Source organism: Monodelphis domestica, chromosome X, assembly GCF_027887165.1.
Source record: "Monodelphis domestica isolate mMonDom1 chromosome X, mMonDom1.pri, whole genome shotgun sequence".
In the NCBI taxonomy this organism is placed as follows: Eukaryota; Metazoa; Chordata; class Mammalia; order Didelphimorphia; family Didelphidae; genus Monodelphis; species Monodelphis domestica.
In genome coordinates this window covers 69,736,518-69,756,228 of record NC_077235.1, presented here as the reverse complement: position 1 = coordinate 69,756,228, position 19,711 = coordinate 69,736,518, and the positions used below count along the sequence as shown (strand labels likewise).

The 19,711-nt window shown below is 39.6% G+C and overlaps 1 long non-coding RNA gene across 1 annotated transcript in view; it reads left to right on the top strand.

The window, feature by feature from the left end:
* LOC103102506 (uncharacterized) overlaps positions 1–18,904 on the top strand; it is a 46,794-nt gene extending 27,890 nt beyond the window's left edge. The window contains exons 2-3 of the long non-coding RNA XR_474615.3: positions 17,816–17,943; positions 18,808–18,904. This is a non-coding gene — a long non-coding RNA (uncharacterized LOC103102506). The remainder of the gene's footprint in view (positions 1–17,815; positions 17,944–18,807) is intronic.
* The last annotated feature ends 807 nt before the right edge of the window (positions 18,905–19,711 follow it).

Sequence of the window (19,711 nt, the reverse complement as noted above, 5' to 3'; positions counted from 1 at the left end):
TGGGGAGGATTGTCATTTTTATTATGTTAGCCCCTCCTACCCATGAGTAATTAATATTTTTCCAATTATTTAGATTCAGTTTTAATTGTGTGGAAAATATTTTGTAGTTTTGTTCAAATATTTCCTGTGTTTGTCTTGCCAGATAGATTCCTACATATTTAATATTGTCTAGGGTTATTTTATTTTATTTATTTTTTTAATTTAAATTAATTTATCTAGTCAATTTATAACATTATTTCTTGGTTACAAGAATCATATTATTTCCCTTCTTCCCATGCCCCTACTCTTCCTGTAGCTGACGTGCAATTTCACTGGGTATTACATGTGTCCTTGATCAAAAAACCTATTTGTATGTTGTTGATGTTTGCACTAGGATGTTCATTTAGAGTCTACATTCCCAACAATATCCCCGCAACCCATGTATTCAAGCAGTTGTTTTTCTTCTGTGTTTTTACTCCCACAGTTTTTCCTCTGAATGTGGATAGTGGTTTTTCTCGTAGATCCCTCCAGGTTATTCAGGATCACTGCTTTGGCACTAAAGGTGAAGTCCATGACATTCAATTGTACCACAGGGTGTCAGTCTCTGTGTATAATGTTCTCCTGGTTCTGCTCCTCTCACTCTGCATCACTTCCTGGAGGTCATTCAAGTTCACATGGAATTCCTCCAGTTCATTATTACTTTGAGCACAATAGTATTCCATCCCCAAAGATACCACAATTTGTTCAGCCATTCCCCAATTGGAGGGCATCCCCTCATTTTCCAGTTTTTTGCCACCACAAAGAGCTCAGCTATGAATATTCTTGTACATGTCTTTTTCACTAGGGTGATTTTAAATGGAATTTCTCTTTCTAACTCTTGCTGCTGAGTTGTGTTGTATATAGAAATGCTGATAATTTATGTGGGTTTATTTTTTTAAATGAAAATTTTAATTTAATTTATTTAGAATATTTTTGATGGTTACATGATTCATGTTCCTTCTCCCCACCTCCCAACCCACTCCCATAGGCAATGAGGATTTCCACTGGGTTTTACATGTGTCATTGATCAAGACCCATTTCCATTTTATTACTACTTTCACTAGGGTGATCATCTAGAGTCTACATCCCCAATCCTATCCCCATCAACTCATGTGACCAAGCATTTGTTTTTCTTTTGCATTTCTTTTGCATTTCTGCTCCCATGGTTCTTTTTCTGGATGTAGATAGTGTTCTTTCTCATAAGGCCCTCAGAATTGTCCTGGGTCATTGCATTGCTACTAATGGAGAAGCCCATTACATTCAATTGTACCACAGTGTATCAGTCTCAGTTTACAATGTTCTCCTGGTTCTGCTCCTTTCACTCTGCATCCATTCCTGTAGGTCCATGCAGTTGACATGGAATCCCTGCAGTTCATTATTCCTTTGAGCACAATAGTATTCCATCACCAACAGATACCACAATTATATGGCAATAAATATGGCAATCTAGGTGATATGGATGAATATTTACAAAAACATAAATTATCTAGATTAACAGAAGAAGAAATAGAACACTTAAATAATCCCATATCAGGAAAAGAAATTGAACAAGCCATCAAAGAACTCCCTAACAAAAAGCATCAGAACCAGATGGATTTACAAGTGAATTTTACCAAACATTTATTTTCCCCTCTTTTTTAATTACCTTTTGATGATTCTCTTGAGTTCTGTGCTTGGACATCAAATTTTCTGTTCAGGTTTGGTCTTTTCTTTATGAATTCTTGAAATTCTTCTATTTTGTTGAATGGCCATACTTTCCCCTGTAAGAATATAGTCAGTTTTGCTGGGTAGTTGGCTCTTGGTTGTAGACCTAGTTCCCTTGCTTTCCGGAATATCGTATTCCATGCCTTTCTTTTTTTCAGTGTGGATGCAGCCAGATCCTGAGTTATCCTCACTGTGGTTCCTTGGTATCTGAATGACTTCTTGTCAGCTTGTAATATCTTTTCTTTTGTCTGATAGTTCTTGAATTTGGCTATAACATTCCTGGGTGTTGTCAGTTGAGATTAAGTACAGGAGGTGGTCTGTGGATTCTATCAATCTCCACTTTTCCCTCTTATTCAAGGATTTTGGGGCAGTTTTCTTTAATAATTTCCTGGAATATAATGTCCAGGCTTTTTCTTTTGTCATGGTCTTCTGGTAGGCCAATAATTCTTAAATTGTCTCTCCTTGAACAGTTTTCTAAATCGTCTGTTTTGTGAATGAGATGCTTCATATTTTCCTCAATTTTTTCATTCTTTTGGTTTTGTTTTATAGTGTCCTGCTGCCTTGTGAGGTCACTTGATTCTAGTTGTTGTATCCTGGTTCTTAAAGACTGGATTTCATCCTTAGTTTTTTGGTCGTCCTTTTCCTTTTGGTCGGATTTTCTTTGGAGGTCATCTTTCACCTTCTTCACCTCATCTTTCATCTGCTTTGCCTCATCTTTCATGTCCTTTGCCTCATTTTCCAGCTGGTTGATTTTGGCTTTCAAGACACTATTTTCTGTTTCCAGATGATTTATCTTAGTTTTTAAGTTCTTTTCCCAATTGTCTTCACCCTCTCTTAATTGTGTTTTGAATTGCATTTTGAGTTCTTCCAAAGCCTGTATCCAATTCGCTGGGATTTCTGATTTTTCCTTTGCTGATCCCTCCTCCTCTGTTTCATTCGCTCTTTGCTCATTACCTGTGCAGAAGCTGTCTATTGTAATTTCTTTCTTCTTTTTCTGTTGTTTCCTCGAGTTTACCCCTTCTTTGCTCCCTGTATTTGGCTGTGCTCTTGCTCCTCTAATTTTGTTTTGGTTTTGGGGCTGTCAGTCTCCCCTGTTGGAGCTTTGTCAGATCTCTTGGTACAGTCTCTAGGGGAGGAATGTTAGCTTCCCTGTCCTCTGGAGGCTTTTTAAAAAAATAATATTTTATTTGATCATTTCCAAGCATTATTCATTAAAGACAAAGATCATTTTTTTCCTCCCCCCCACCTCCCATAGCCGACGCGTGATTCCACTGGGTGTCAAATGTGTTCTTGATTCGAACCCATTTCTATGTTGTCAATATTTGCATTAGAATTTCGTTTAGAGTCTTTCCTCTGTCATATCCCCTCAACCGCTGTACTCAGGCAGTTGCTTTTCCTCGGTGTTTCCACTCCCATAGTTTATCCTTTGCTTATGAATAGTGATTTTTCTCCTAGATCCCTGCAGATTGTTCTGGGACATTACACCACCACCAATGGAGAAGTCCTTTACATTTGATTATACCACAGTGTATTAGTCTCTGTGTACAATGTTCTCCTGGTTCTGCTCCTTTCGCTCTGCATCACTTCCTGGAGGTTGTTTCAGTCTCCATGGAATTCCTCCACTTTATTATTCCTTTTAGCACAATAGTATTCCATCACCAACATATACCACAATTTGCTCAGCCATTCCCCAATTGATGGGCATCCTCTCGTTTTCCAGTTTTTGGCCACCACAAAGAGCGTAGGTATGTATATTTTTGTACAAGTCTTTTTGTCCATTGTACTTTGGGGTACAGACCCAGCAGTGCTATGGCTGGATCAAAGGGTAGACATTCTTTTGTCACCCTTTGGGCATAGTTCCAAATTGCCCTCCAGAATGGTTGGATCAGTTCACAACTCCACCAGCAATGAATTAATGTCCCTACTTTGCCACATCCCCTCCAGCATTCATTACTTTCCTTTGCTATCATGCTGGCCAGTCTGCTTGGTGTGAGGTGATACCCCAGAGTTGTTTTGATTTGCATCTCTCTGATTATAAGAGATTTAGAACACTTCTTCATGTGCTTATTAATAGTTTTGATTCCTTTATCTGAGAACTGCCTATCCATGTCCCTTGCCCATTTATCAATTGGAGAATGGCTTGATTTTTTGTACAATTGATTTAGCTCTTTATAAATTTGAGTAATTAAACCTTTGTCAGAGGTTTCTATGAAGATTTTTTCCCAATTTGTTGTTTTCCTTCTGATTTTAGTTACATTGGTTTTGTTTGTACAAAAGCTTTTTAATTTGATGTAGTCAAAATTATTTATTTTACATTTTGTGATTCTTTCTATGTCTTGCTTGGTTTTAAAGCCTTTCCCCTCCCAAAGGTCTGACATGTATACTATTCTGTGTTTACCCAATTTACTTATGGTTACCTTCTTTATGTTTAAGTCATTCACCCATTTTGAATTTATCTTCGTGTAGGGTGTGAGGTGTTGCTCTATTCCTAATCTCTCCCATACTGTCTTCCAATTTTCCCAGCAGTTTTTATCGAATAGTGGATTTTTGTCCCAAAAGCTGGGATCTTTGGGTTTATTGTATACTGTCTTGCTGAGGTTGCTTTCCCCTAGTCTATTCCACTGATCTTCCTTTCTGTTTCTTAGCCAGTACCAAATTGTTTTGATGACTGCTGCTTTGTAATATAGTTTAAGGTCAGGGACTGCAAGGCCCCCATCATATGTGTTTTTTTTTTCATTATTTCCCTGGATATACTTGATCTTTTGTTATTCCAAATGAATTTTGTTATGTTTTTTTCTAAATCAGTAAAGAAATATTTTGGGAGTTCAATGGGTATGGCACTAAATAGATAAATAAGTTTGGAGGCTTTTGATTGGATTGAGTTCAATTGGGTTGGGCTGTATGTGGTATGAAGCTCTGAGGCTCTGAAGACTCCTGGAAGGCTGGGGCGCCCAGGGTCTCTTCAGTTCTCTCCAGCTGCTTCTCTGCTCTTCCCAAGTGCCTTTGCCTGCCTCCCTAAACTCTGAGGAGTTATGATGGGATTAGGTTTAACTGGATAGGTCTGGATGTGCCCCGAGGCAAAGGTGAGACTGGAGCCTGATGGAGGGACCCAGTCACTCCTGTCTCTCCCTGGCTTCCTCCCTGCTGTCCAAGCTGGATGCTCAGAACCCGGCGCCCCACTGCTCATAAGGTAGACCCTGCAAACCAGCACCTTTGCCTGCTCAGAAGTTCCCTTTGCTGCTGGGGGCTCAGCCCTCTGGGTTGTGGGGGAGGGGTCCTGGGACCTACCCTCTGCCTTCCCCTTAGCCCTGAGAATTCTCAGATTCCGGCTTTTGGGGGACGTACCTTTTGATTTGAGTCCAGAAGGAGGGTTCCCCGCTTCTGTCCCATTGTTCAGATTGAATTTCAGTTCCCTAGGAGCATTCAGTCTGTATCGGTTAAGGAAGGGTCTTCCACGAGGTCTGAACTTTTGCTGCTTGCTAAGCTGCCATCTTGACTTCCCCTCCTCTACCAAACCTTTAAAGAACAACTAATCTCAGTGCTATACAAATTATTTGACAAAATAAGTAATGAAGGAGTTTTGCCAAACTCCTCTTTTGAAACAAATATTGTACTAATACCTAAATTAGAAGAGCAAAACCAGAGAAAGAACATTACAGACCAATTTCATTAATTAATCATTAATCAATATAGATGCAAAAATCCCAAATAAAATGCCAGCTAGGAGATTATAACAGTCTATTATAAAAATTACACATTGTTACCAAAGAGGATTTATTCCAAGAATGCAAGGATGGTTTAATATAAGGAAAACTGTCAACATAATTGATTATATTGGTAACAAAAGCAACAAAAACCATATCACTATATCAACAGATGTAGAAAAAGCCTTTGACAAAATACAATATTTATTCCTGTTAAAAACACTGGAAAATGTAGGTATGAATGAAGTTTTTCTTAAAATAATAAACAGCATCTATCTAGAACCATCAATGAATATTATTTGTATCAAGGATAAACTAGAAGCCTTCCCAGTAAAATCAGAAGTGAAACAAATATGCCCTTTTTAACCAATACTTTTGAACATAGTAGTAGAAATGCTGTCAATAGCAATAAGAAAAGAAAAAGAAATTGAAGGAAATAGAATAGGTAAAGTAGTAATACAACTAACTCTTTTTGCAGATGACATGATGGGTAGTATATGTAGAAAATCCTAGAGATTCAAATAAAAATTTAGTTGAAACTATCAATACTTTTAGCAAAGTAAAAGGATATAAAATAAATCCACATAAATCATCAGCATTTTTATATGTTACGAGCAAAGTGCTATGAGAAGAAATAGTTACCTCATTTAAAATAACCACAGATAGAATAAAATACCTGGAGGAATACCTGCAAAAACAAACCCAGGAACTACATGAACATAAATATAAAATACTTTGTACACAAATAAAGTCAGATCTAAATAATTGGAGAAATGTTAATTGTTCATAGATGGGCAGAGCTAATTTAACTAAAATTACAACCCTACCCAAATTAATCTACTTATTATTCAATGCAACTCAATTAAATTACCAAAAATTATCCTATTGGGCTAGAAAAATAATAACAAAGTCATTTGAAAGAACAAAAGATCAAGAATATCAAAAGTATTAATAAAAATGTAAAGCTATCAGTATCAGATTTTAAACTGCATTCTCAAACAATAATTAACAAAACTATCTGGTACTGACTAAGGAATGGAAAGGTAGATCAGTGGAACAGGACAGCTACATCAAACAGTAGTAAAAATACTATGGTAATGTTGTATTATATACATCCAGGCTAGTAGGATTAGAAAACACTATTTGGTAAAAACTGTTGGGATAGCTAAAAAGTAGTTTGGCAGAAACTAGGTATAAACAAATATTTTAAGCCATTAACTAAGATAAGATCAAAATGGATTCATGATCTAGACATAAAAGGCATATTAACAGATTGGGAGAACAGGGAACATATTACCTATCAAATTTATGCATAGGAAAGGAATTTATGAGTCAACAAGAGATGGAGAGCATTGTGAGATGGAAAACGGATAATTTTGAGTATGTGAACTGAAAAGTTTTTGTACAAGTAAAACAAATGTTGACTAGCTTAGAAGGAAAGCAGAAAGTTGGGGGAAATTCCTTTAGACAGAGGTCTCATATCTAAAATAAATGAATAACTTTGTCAAATTTATGGGAATAAAAGTAATCCCCCAACTGGCAAATGGGCAAAAGATATAATCATACAGTTTTTGGATGAAGAAATCAAAGTCATAAAAAGATATATGAAAAGTTGCTCTAAATCACAACTGATTAAGGAAATGCAAACCAAAACAATTCTGAGGTATCATCTCACGCTCATCAGATTGGCTAAAATGACAAATGTGGAAGGGGATATAGAAAATGTGGAAACACTGATACACTGTTATGGGGAGCTGTGAACTAAGACTCTGTATGCCCTTAGAATCCAGCAATGTCATTGCTGGGCCTATTTCCCAAGGAGGTCAAAGAAAAAGGAAAAGAAGCTCCATGTTCCAAAATATTTATGATAGCTCTCTTGGTGGTGGCAAAGAACTGGAAATTAAGGAGCTGTCCATCAACTGGGCAAGGACTAAATAAACAGTGGCATTTGGTTGTGATGTGATACTGTAAAAGTTAAATTAATTTCTAGTAACAAAAGTATTATAGTTTATGAGGTTCATTAAGATTATTAGAAATCAAGGATACAAAATAAACCATGTTTGTACCCATGGCTGATTAGCCAATACAAGGAAGGCCTACATCTTAATGTAAGTTAAGCGTTGCAACCTCGATTCTCACACTAGGTTCAAGTCCTTTGTATTGGCTTAGAAGTGCATCATTCCTTCCTGGATTGGTTTTTTTGTTGATCTATGTGCTCTTTTGGCACAGTTCAGGTTTAGCTTTGTGCTTCTTTGGCCCTGTGCAATGGCTCTTTTGTATATATCTTGTCCTGGAATCAGACAGAATCATTAAGCAAAGTCCCATAATTTTTTTAAACAATCAGTGGCATCATTTTTACAATACTACTGTACCAAAAAAGGATGAGCAGATTAATTTTTTTAAAACTTGGAAAGAACTAAACAAAATAACAAACAGTGAAATGTGTATGTGTCAGTCAAGGAATAGCAGCCTAGATGGTCAGACTAGGTCTGATCCAAGCCTTTCTATACATCCTAGGCCTTTCTCTATCCTTTGAGTGCTTTAGATCCCGGAAGCCTTTTTGCCTTAAAGGACAAGTCTGACCCATTACAGCTCAGAGAAGTGCTGCTTATCGGCAGTCCAGAAACAAATTTCTCGATTCCTCAAATGAGTCTTTCTCATCCTTCAGGACTGATTACTTGCCCACTGTAAGGATTCCTTAAAGCCTATGAGTCAGTCTATTTTTTAGCAGTTATTCTTACATATTTGTCAGTAATAAACATATCACATTTTAGTCACAAAACCTGACATATGGAACAGGAATGCTGGACTGAGCAGCTCCATACAAATCAGGGCTGGACCTTATTCTGGCCCTAGGCCATGTGAAGATCTAAGACAAGGCCAGTCAGGAATCTCTCTCTGGGGTAACTTTCCAGAGGAATTCCAGAATCACTTGTGATTTTACAAAACCGCATACATCAATTTTAGAGATTATCCCTGGATCAAAGATCCAGTTATAAGAGCAGAACATCTGCCTGTTCTCTTTCTCCCTCTCTCTCTTTTCATCTCTCTCTTTTTCCCTCTCTCCTTATCTCTCTCTCTGTCTCTCCCCCTTCTCTCTTTATCCTTCTCTCTCTTTCTCTCTCTCTTTCTCCCCCTCTCTCTCTCTCTCCTGTCTCTGTCTTTGTCTCTCTCCCTCTCTCTGCCTCTCTCTATTTCTATTACCCTCCCTGCTTCTCTGTCTCTCCGCCTCGTTTCTCTCTGTTTCTGTCTCTCTGTCTCTCTCTGTCTCTGTCTCTGTCTCTCTCTGTCTCTCTTTCTCCTGCCCTCCCTGCCCCCTCTCTCTCCCTGTATCTGTCTGTCTCTCTGCCTCTCTTTTCCCCAATCTCTGTTTGTCTGTCTCCCTTCCTCCCTCCCTCCCTCTCTCTCTTTCTCCCTCTCTATTTCTCTCTCTTCCTCTTCCTCTCCCATTCCCTCTCTCTCCCTCTCTCTTTCTTCCTCTCTCTCTTTTCCCTCTCTCCCCCCTCTCTCTTTATCCCTCTCTATTTCTCTCTCTCCCTCTCCCTATCTCTCTTTATCACTCCCTCTCCCTATCCCTCCCTCTCTCTCCCTCTATCTTTTTCTCTCTCTTTCTCCCTCTCACTTTCCCTCTAGCTCCTCCTCTCTCTTTCCTGTCTCTCTCCTTCTCTCCCACTATTTTTCTGCCTCTCTCTTTCTCCCTCCCCCACTCTCTCTCTTTATTATTGTTTTTCCCTCTCTCTCTTTTTCTTGCCCTCACTCTCTTTTCCTCTTTCTCTTTCCTTCTCTCTCTCCGTCTCTTTCTCCCTCTCTCTGTTTCTCTCTTTTCTCCTTCTCTTTCCTTCTCCCTCTCTCTCTCTTTCTCTCACTCTCTTTCTCCCTCTCTCATTCTTCCTCTCTCTCTTTCTCCCTCTCTCTTTCTCCTTCTCTCTATTTCTCCCTCTCTCTGTCCCACCCACTGTCTCTTTCCCTCTCTTTCTCCCTCTCTATCCCCTTCTCACACACTCTCTCTTTATCCCTCCCCTACTCTTTCTCCTTATCTCTCTCTTTCTCCCTCTCCCTCTCTCTCTTTTTCCCTCTCTCTTTATCTCTCTTCCCTTCTCTCTTTTTTCCCTCTCTCTCTTTCTCCCTCTCTCTCTTCCCCCCTCTCTCCCCCTGCTATTTTTCTCTATCTCTGTGTCCCTCCCTCTCTCTTTCTTCCTCTCTCCCTTTCTCCCTCTCTCTCGTTTTCCCCTCTCTCTCCCTCTCTCTTTGTCCTTCTCTTTCTCTGTCTCTCTCTCCCTCTCCTCCCTATTTTCTCTGTCTCTGTGCCCTTCCCTCCCTCTCTCTGTCTCTCCCTCTGTCCCTTCCTTATTCTTTCCCCTCTCTCCTTCTCTCTTTCTCCCTCTCCCTCTCTTTCTTTCTCTCTCTCTCCTCTCTTTGCCTTTCTTCTCTCCCTACCTCTCTCTCTTTCTCCCTCTCTCTCTCTTTCCCTCTCTCAGACCCTTGTCTGATCATGCATGGTCTTTGGGAGATTGAAGCCAAGATGCCAGCCATATAGATATTTGATTGTAACTTTGGTAGCAGGCCGATCTGTGATTGAGGGTATCAAAACACTGTGTCCTTTTACCTCCAACCTTAGCAACCAATATTTATCCATCTGATATGGATTATAGGCCTCTCTAGATCTCATGCTTTGCAGCAAATTGTAATGCCTCCATTGCAATCCCTTTTTCTGCCATCAGACACAATAACTCATATTAGTCCCACGAAATTTAACAAATGATTGCATGTTACGACAGTCTCAAGATTTTGAATATGTACATATATAAAAGCTTAAGAGCTATTGTTAACTCATTTCAGGACCATATTAGTATTGTTTTCAATTTACTTCAAGTACTTAGAAGAAAATATATAGGAAAAATAATCTGAAAAAATATAATCAGGGATAATAAAAATAAAATTAATACAAAATTTTAAACTCAGGGCTCACATTTCATGTGGCAATGTTTTAGCTGAGCCAACATGTAATACAAGAATTTTCATTCAAAAATGATTTCTATTTCCCTAATTTAAGTTGACCAAGATTCACATGGTAAGCGTACAAAATTTTTTCACCATGAAAAGCTTTTCAAAAACATTAATATAACAATTAATGCAAATTTTAAAAGGTACCGATATTCCCATGAACATTACAGTCTGATTGGTTTGTTGCTCCATATCATCAAGTTTTAAATAACAAGAATGATGAGAATGAAGTGACATTGTAACTTCCAGCTGCTATTTCTGATATAAGTCTTATTTAAACCTCTTCTTCTGTATAAGTAAACCAGTCAATATAACAACCAAGAATATGACATTGCCAAGGTTTGTAAAATTAATTCTGCCAAAACAATTTTGGGGGTTAATAGAAGCAATGGTATAGGAAAAGTATCAGAAAATGTTTTACTTTCCCTAGAAAGAAATATAATCAGATATTTCTTTCTAATTTGCAGTGTTTGATATAAATTTGAGGTATTTGATTTTAAATTTGGCTTCACAGTAACGCCATCTTTTAGCAAAGATCTGTTAAAAAATAATTAGGTGTTTACTTTTTTATTACAAATTGCAAAAATGTGAAAAGCTTTAGTTATGATTTGTATCCCTCCCTTCCAATGCTTACAGTTTGTAAATTCTGAGGAGTGATAATTTGGCTTTTAAACAATAGTCTGGCTGAATTCTCTGAGAGTGTTTTAAAGAAATTCATAGGAGTCTTCCAGATCCCCTTTCGATATGCTAAAATTGCTCTGAGCTTTGCTAATAAAAAAGCTGTTGGTCTGGCTACTTGCTAGAGAGCAAAGTTTCTGTCTGTTTTAAAGAGCCTTGTCTTTGGTGGCCTGAATTTTAAAGGGGTTCCGGATTATTCCACCAGTGTTTACATTTTGTTTGGGCCTGTGGTCTCAGCAGACATGGTGTGACCCAATGCTGTTCTGTGGGACACCGACAAATTCTGGAGTTCATCTCAGCCTTCATTTGGGACATGATCATTTATAATGTCCCGCTTTGCAATAGGAAAATCAAACATGTGTTGTCTATTGAAATGGAGCTGTTGTGTGGAGCAGGAGGGTGATGGCGCTGGAGGCAGTGACCCTCACACTGGCGATGTGGAGGGAGACATCTCGCAGCTTGTCTTTCCCAAAGAGTTTGAAACAGTAGAAAGTCTTCTAATTCAAAAGTTCACATGCTTGTAGAGCATCAAAAGCAACAGGGTGAAAGTGTGGAGGATGAACAAGAACTTTCAGAGGTTTTCATGAAAGCTTTAAGTCATGCTGCACATTTGAGAAAAACAGGGAAACCATTGCTTGTGTTTGCAGTTTGTTACTCCAGAAGAAGGGCCATGAATTCGAGTTGGCTTGTTTAGCAAACCTTTGTCCTGAGACAGCAGAGGAGGCGAAAGCTCTGATTCCAAGCCTGGGGGGTCGATTTGAAGATGAAGAATTGCAACTGATCCTTGATGATATTCAGACCAAGAGGAGCTTCCAGTATTAACACCAGGAACCCAGCCAGCCCTTCAGTGAAAACAAAAGACGACATTTCCCAGAATTCTTCTGCAACTAAGATGAACTCGAAGTCTCTCCAGAGACTATTCAGAAATTTAATCACAAAAGTTGGTCTAGCCTCCTCTGGACAAGGCAATGCAGAGTAGTCTTGCATCAACAAGTAATTCAAACTTTGACCAGTCATGATTCTTACTGACTTTTTGAATACTTGAGATGTGACAAAGGCCAGGAGTGCCACTTGAATCTTAAAGGGGCTTTGGGATGAGTTCCTTTAATGAAGGGTTTCCAAGGGAGGTAGTGGACCAGAGCCTAGGTGCTTGCAACAATCTCTCCACACCTTCTCTTAAATGGAATTGATTAAGGGGAAAGATTGAGTGGGAGAATTTAGCCAGTAAATACTTGTGGCATATTATTGACTACCTTATATCACTGAATTTGGCACTTGCTTTATATTTACATTTCTGGTTTGAATTTCAAGCTATTTTGAAATTTTAACCCATATTAGAATATGTAAAATAGCATGAATAAAAAAGAAAGTTGTATCTCATAAATGATGGGAGGAAAAATCAAAGAGAACCTATTCCTAAGTGTTTGAAATTCTTAGGGAACAGAACAACTGAACAGCTTATAATCTTGAAGCACCACATAGTTAATTTGACCAAGAAACACAGAGGGAAGAAGATAGAGAAAATACTAGCAGTTGTAGGGCATCACTGTATAATCATAAGTTCAAAAGAGCCTTGATTTAGGAGGCTCAGTTTGGCCCCTGGTATATCCTGAAGGCTGCAAGGTTTTGGAGCAGGAGGAAATTTGTGGGATTTTCTGACAGCTACCTTGGGAAAGGGTCCTCTCTGAGTTTAAACTAGTCTTGGATCCTGATTTTAAATGCCACTCAGTATAGGGTTGGTATATATCATAGAGTGGTATCTGGGAAGACCAGAGAATGAGACTTAATTCCCGTTGAGTCATCACAATGAACTAAATTTGGGGCAGTTTTCTGGCCCCAAATTTAGTATTGATTTCTGAAAGGTCATGCAAATATTTTTTTGCAATTACTTCTCCCATGCTACAAAATCTGTTACTATAATTTGATTTAATAATAGAAAGAAAGGGGGGATGGGTAGATTCTATAGTGGATGTATAGTTAATTGTGCAATTCCTAAGAAGTAGACATACTCTAGGAAATAAAATTATTTTTCAATAAGGAAAAAAAAAACAAAACAAAGCAAAAATAAATAAATTGAGCTGCTGTCAGATTCTTGTGGACCAAAGTTTTTATGTCTTGGCATGTTCTTACCTTTTGTGAGGAATTGTCTCCTCAAAGCACTTTTACATTGTTTTGCAGGCTGTTCTAAATTTACTTCTGCATTCTCAGAATTATCTTGGAGAAGCTGTTTTACCTGCTTTCTTCTCCAGAGTTGGGATGATTGTAATCCTGCATTAGGTTTTCCTGGAGGTGGAGGTTGAAATTTAGAAGGAGTTGGGGGAAGGGAGGAGAAAGAGAATCCTCCTAAGGTGAGGGAGGGTCATACTTACTCTCAGCTTCTGCAGCAGCCTCGTGTAAGGGGGTAGGGAATGAATTAATAGTAGTAGTCAGAACCGAGGATGATGATTGTCTTTGTGAGTGTATAGATGAGTGTGCACAAAGACACTTGTGCGTGAAGGAGATTTAAGTGGAAAAGTCGATGCACAGAGACAGTCCCACTCTCTCGGCATTGGAAGCCTGGGTCCAGTGGCATGAAAAATAGTTACGCCTGGAGACTTCCTCAGCTGCATTGGATGGCCGTGTTGTCTTTTGTGCTCCAACACTCCCTAAGCACTCCACAGTGCTTTGCTGCATTGCCATCTCAGCGTTGAACCTTCTTATTGGTTTCTTCCGCCTGTTCCGCTGAAGCAGTCTTCACATGCTGGGTGAGCAAAGCCCTAGTTCACCAGGGGTTGACGACCCAATGGCTACCCTCACAAGGTTTGGCCAGCCTGTCGAAGCCGTTGCCCGGGGTGTGGCCGCTGCCGCATGCTAGCAGCTACTAGGAGCCACAAGTTAGTGCTGGGTGTCAGGTGAGGGTCAGAGGCTGGAGAGCTGCCCTAGGAGGGCACAACAAGCCCTCCATACCAGAGATACTACCCCTCCCTGAGCACCCCATACACCCCGAATGAATTAATAGAGTCAGTTAAAGCCATAAAAGTTGAAAAAGCAATAGTGATATATAAGTGTTAGTAGAATTAGTGAAAGGTGGGAGCAGAAACTGAGAAACAGCTCAACTCTCCACATTTTGTGCAGTATTCTGACTATATTCCATGTGATCCAAATTGCAAATTGCTGGTAATATTCTGTGTGTGTGTGTGTGTGTGTGTGTGTGTGTGTTTACTTTGTTTCATAGCTTGCCCTATAAAATGCCATTCTTGTTTAGTAAATATTCCTTGTTCTGGCAAGTTAGGACAACATTTCAAAATAACTTGAAGTCACACCTGGAGCTAAACTTCTGAGGTCTTAATTCCTAGTTTTAAAGACTTCATAGTATGAGAAGATAGGTTTTTAACCCATATTCCAGAATGAAACAGCAACTCACCTCACTGACCAAGTGCAGGTCTGTTGATCCATCTCCAATCTTGAACCCAATACATCTCCTCAGGTGATTTATAATCTGTTGGGCACCATAATGTAACCTCCTGTAATTACATATTAATATTTTCGTGGGTAGTCACCTGATAAGGAGATTGGAAACTAAGGGAAAATAGAGGAGAGAAAGAGTGAGACAAAGGAATAAAGACACAGAGCCAAGGAGTTAAAAAATATGGGCTCTTATGCATGCCCCTCTGATGGAATTGAGAGAGAGCTTCACACCATGTGCCCTCAAACTTTTATTGGAGAGTTTAGCCATGTGGAGTGGGAGGTAGCTAATGAACATGTGACATGGCACAGGCTTTAACATTGACTCAATTGACAATCACGTAATCAAAGAGGAGGAGGTTAATCAAACATGTGACTTGGTAAGGAATGTGGTCTAACAAGGTGTGAGCTAGGACCCTGTGGCAAATAATGTCCTGCTCAGGAATTCTTTGTCCTTTGGAATGAAGATTTGGAAATACAATAATCAATAAGTAACATGACCGTGAGTCTGGTATATGAACACATAAGATACAATATCAATACATCAATAAAACTTGCAAGATGCTAATATACCTAGTATGCTACATAAGCTACACATGATTTCTGGGTTGGTCAAATTTTCCTTGTTAATTGCGTACACTTTGCATATCAGATATCCTTAACCTATTCACGTGAAAAACTTAATCCTCTTTACAATACAAATGCATACATATTTTGTATTCATTCATCATTAATTTCTAACAAATTGTGTCTGAATTGTGTAACTGAAAATCTGTTACCCTAAAAACTACATTTCCCCGGAGCCCATTGTCTTCCTGATGTTCTATACTTCCTGAAGACAGGGGATAATTTCAGTGGGCATTCCTGCTCAGGCTCTTTTGACAAGTGTAATAATTAAAATGAAATACTATTTCTTGCTACCCAGAGGTATATATTTTATAAAGTTTATTATGAAGGGTAGACAATCATTCCTAAGTAACCTGGCTGCATGGAGCCTAGCCTAGCCTGCCAGTTCCTTTCTCATTTCCCCTCACCTCCTGCACTGTCTTTTCTCCTCATGCTTCTCCCATGGTCTTCTCGTCCATCTCTCCCTTTCTCTCGTTGGTCTCCCCTGGTCTTCTTGTTGGTCTCCCTGGTTCTGCCCCCAAACTTAACTTTTATTGACTTACAGAATGCAAGCTGACACAAACCTGGTGCAACTGTGGTATGTCAGGAATGTTTGATGGACAGTTAAAGTTACTCAGGAAGGGGGAGGGGTTGAGCTTCCTTGACACACAAGAAAAGTGGGAAATAGCTCAAAAAGGAAATAACAGCATAAAGACCAGAATCTTCCACTTAGAAAAAGAACCCCAGAAATCAAATGAAATGATAAGCAAATTGAAGACCAGAAATGAACTGCTGGAAGACAAGAAAAGCAGGATAGAAAAAACTGAAAAGGAAACCAAAAGATCTTAGCTGAAAACCAGTCATTAAAAACTAGAATGGGGCAAGTAGAAGCCAATGATCTTAAAAGACAGTAAGAATTAATAAAGGAAAATCAAAAGAATGACAAAGTAGAAGGAAACATGAAATATATCACTGAGAAAATGACTGATGTGGAAAACCAATCTAGAAGAGACAATTTGGGAATCATAGGCTTACCATGGCTAGGAGAGCACTGGTCCTTCTTTAATGTGGCTGCACAGCTGGCAGGCAGGAAGAGGGAGGCTAGGAGAGTGTCAGTGCAGGCTAGTGCTGGCAAGGGGAGCCCCAGTTGGGCTTGAGGCCTCCCAGCAGAGCGCTGGCACACCTGAGGTCTAGCTGAGAAGGTGACACAGCCAGTTGGGGGACAAGGCTGGTGAAGAGAACAGCTGGCCACATGTAACCAGTGCCTTTTCTTTTTCTCTGACCTGCTTTTTATTATCTAACAAATAATTATAAGTTAAGGTCCAATTTCCAGAGAATTTTAATCTTAACAAAGAGAAAAATGATTAAGCAAAACCAACTACTATCAGAGTGATCAGGGAACTTGATCTCTACCTGAGGTGAATTCCTGAAGAGGACTTTGGTTAGATTGAAAGAGCTCCAACAGAGCTGGTCAAGTCCAGTGGGTCCTGACTGGGGGGACAAGTTGAATTCCTGATTGGTCCACATAGATTGTAGTCTCCTGATTCCAGTTCACTGAGGCCCAAGATAAGACCTGTTCTACTCTTACCACCAGGCACTCATTTTCTTTGTGATCTCTAAGTGACCTGAGGAGAAATGCCTCAGGATCCCTCTGAGGACTGTTTCCCCAGCATTTTCTCTCCCATGGAGCTCCTGCAGCAATGGAGGCTTGAAACACCAGCACAGTAGGAGACACATGGCCAGAGAGGCCAATAAGTGGAGATGATAAGGGAGAATATTCCAGCCCTAGAGGACAGCCAGGGAAAATGCTAGAAGTCAGGAAATGCAGAGAAGAAACTGGCAGAAGAGCAAAAAGGTCCATGTCACTGGAATGAATGTCATTGATATTGGAAGGTGTAAGAAGGTTAGAAAACAGGGGCTAGATAATGAGGCACTTTGGATGTCCAATAGGGAATTTTGTATTTGATCCTTGAGGTGATAAGGAACTCACTAATGAGTGAGAGGTGATGTGGTCAGATCTGTACTTGAGGAGAAATCACTTTGGTGGCTGAATAAAGAATAGATTGGAGTTGGGAGATGCCGGGAGCCATCAAAGACCATGCTGTTTGACACAGTTCATGTGGAAACTGGGGACTGCAAAGCAGCCCCCAGGAAGGATGGAAACATCCACTGAAACCCCCCTAAGTGACTTTCATTATTAACATCCCTTTATTATTAGAATTGCTATGATTATTTTTCTTACTTAGCCCCAGGAAAAACAGATGAGAGCAACATGCTTGCAGGGTTAATACAGATGTCTCACTCTGTCCCCCCAGGATATTACCAGGAGAACCCACTTACAAAATTAAACCTAAGGATTCTTATATACCCACTTAGATAAGACCCTCTTTTCTAGGCATAAAAACTTCTGGGAAATCTGTGCTCTGAATTCCCTAACCTATATCTGGGTTATGTTGATTCTACCCAACAATCCTGCCCTCAGCAACAATGTTTCATTGACTATTTCCCTAGGCTTCCTGTCTGTTGTTAGGTTCCATGGTAACATGCATGTTGAGAATGAAACTGTGTGTCAAGTAGATGTGTGATCATGAGGGAATAAAATAAAGCCAGGCCTCAGCCATGGCAGAGCAGTTTATCCTTTGAAATCTGTGCTGCAGGTTGAATGTGAAAACTGTGTCCCATCCATCATTTCACTGACACTGTCCTACCTCCAAGACCCCATCCCCTGTGGGAGGTTGGCCCACCCCACAGCAACTGGCGCCCAGGATCATGGACTCTTGGCTAGGTAAGCCCCCCTCCCCCAGATATAAAAAGGCCCCCTGGAACAAAAGGCCCTCTCCAATTTCCGATGCTTATGATCCCACCCGGGGTGCTCCAGACCCCCTGTAAGTAAGTATAGGTATAGACGGGTGGGTAAATTCAGAACTTTTGAGAAGTTAAAAAGGAAAGGGGCACAGTGAATCAAAAGAAAGAAAGCTATTTACTGGAAAAAATTAAGCACACTCCTCAGAAAAGGGCAGCAAAAGCAAGAAAAGCAAACAAGTCACAGTTGGCTAAGTTCTTGGACTTCATTCAAATTTGTAGTCCTTGGGTTGACTTGAAAACTTGGGAACAAATTGGACTTGATTTAAAAACCTAACAAAGGGCCAGAGCAGGTTCCTGTTGAGATATTTTCCTTGTGGTCACTCTTCAGAGGTACTTTAGACCCCACCCATGAGGCTATTCATCTTGGGCAGGCTTTTTCTAACCTGTCTGCCATGGAGAAAACACCCTTACTATCTGGGCAGAAATCCCAAACTGAAGTCTTTAATATTTCAGTGACAAACCTAGATCCTGACGAGGAGAGACTCCCCCCTGGAAATGAGGCTGCTTTAGAAGGCAAGGCAGCTAGGTATAACAATCCCGAGGTTAGGCAGTCACCAGCAGCAACTCCTCCTCCTCCTCTCCGACCTCCTTCAAAGAATTTTCCTCTGCTTGGTGAAGGAAGGAGAGGATGGAAGGAGGTGGGAGGTCTTCCTTTTCCACCTTTATGACCCCTGAATGCTTGGTTCTAGCAGGGAGGATCCCCTCTTCCAATCCCTTGTCCCCTGCCTTTTCAAATGTTTACACTCAAGACTAGTGAGCCAAAACTTTTCTTCCCTTCTCACAGTTAAGAGACAGCACCTTGGAAACAGCAAGATGGATTTTTCATTCCTTCACCCTTTTTTCTTCCTCAAGATCTTGAGTAAACACCTTAATTCTTAAAAGCATGCTTTTGTGTTTAATGTTTATTTTGTGCGTCTCTATGTGTGTCTGTGGTAACAAGTCCTCCTCTCAGTGTCTTCCTAATTGGGCATTCACAAATTATGATCAGAGTCTTCCTGAAAGGAAGTAATTAATTTTGGCCTCTAAAATTGACAGGGTGTCCCATAAATCTTACTTTTTCTTGTTTTGGGAAGACCCCCCCACCCCCCGGAAAAGAAATTTGGAACACACAAAGGGAAATTTTATCCCATAAATTGGCTATTCTCTAAGATTTAATGTTAAAAAAACGTATATACACCGGAAAATTGCTAGTCTGAAAATGTACTATGATATCGTGTGATCTTATGGTGATAATTGCATATTAATCAAAGGTGAAATGTTAGCAAAATTCGATTCTGTACAATACCTATACTAGAGAATTGTTTATTGTCATTAAGAAACTTCAGAACTGTTTGAATGTAGTTAATAAGCCACCTTGATACCAAGAGGGAATTTGTGCAAAATTCAGTCAGACAAAGGTTATGTATGGTATATTGTGGAGAATCTTTTCTAAGATTGAAATTTTGGGTTTTATATGGGATGTCTTTTAATTACATGTACTACATGTTAGCCTTGAGATTTTAGAAGGTTAACTTGATAATCAGTATATGTGAATTTGCATAGGTATTAAGAATTTGGTGTGTGGCTTAAATTGGATTTTTTAATCAGTGTTGTACTTTATTGTACTGAGAAATTGTTTTTTATCTATTCAAATATAATCTGTTATAATGTCGTAATAGATACACACAAAATTTGTATGAAGCTGTGCT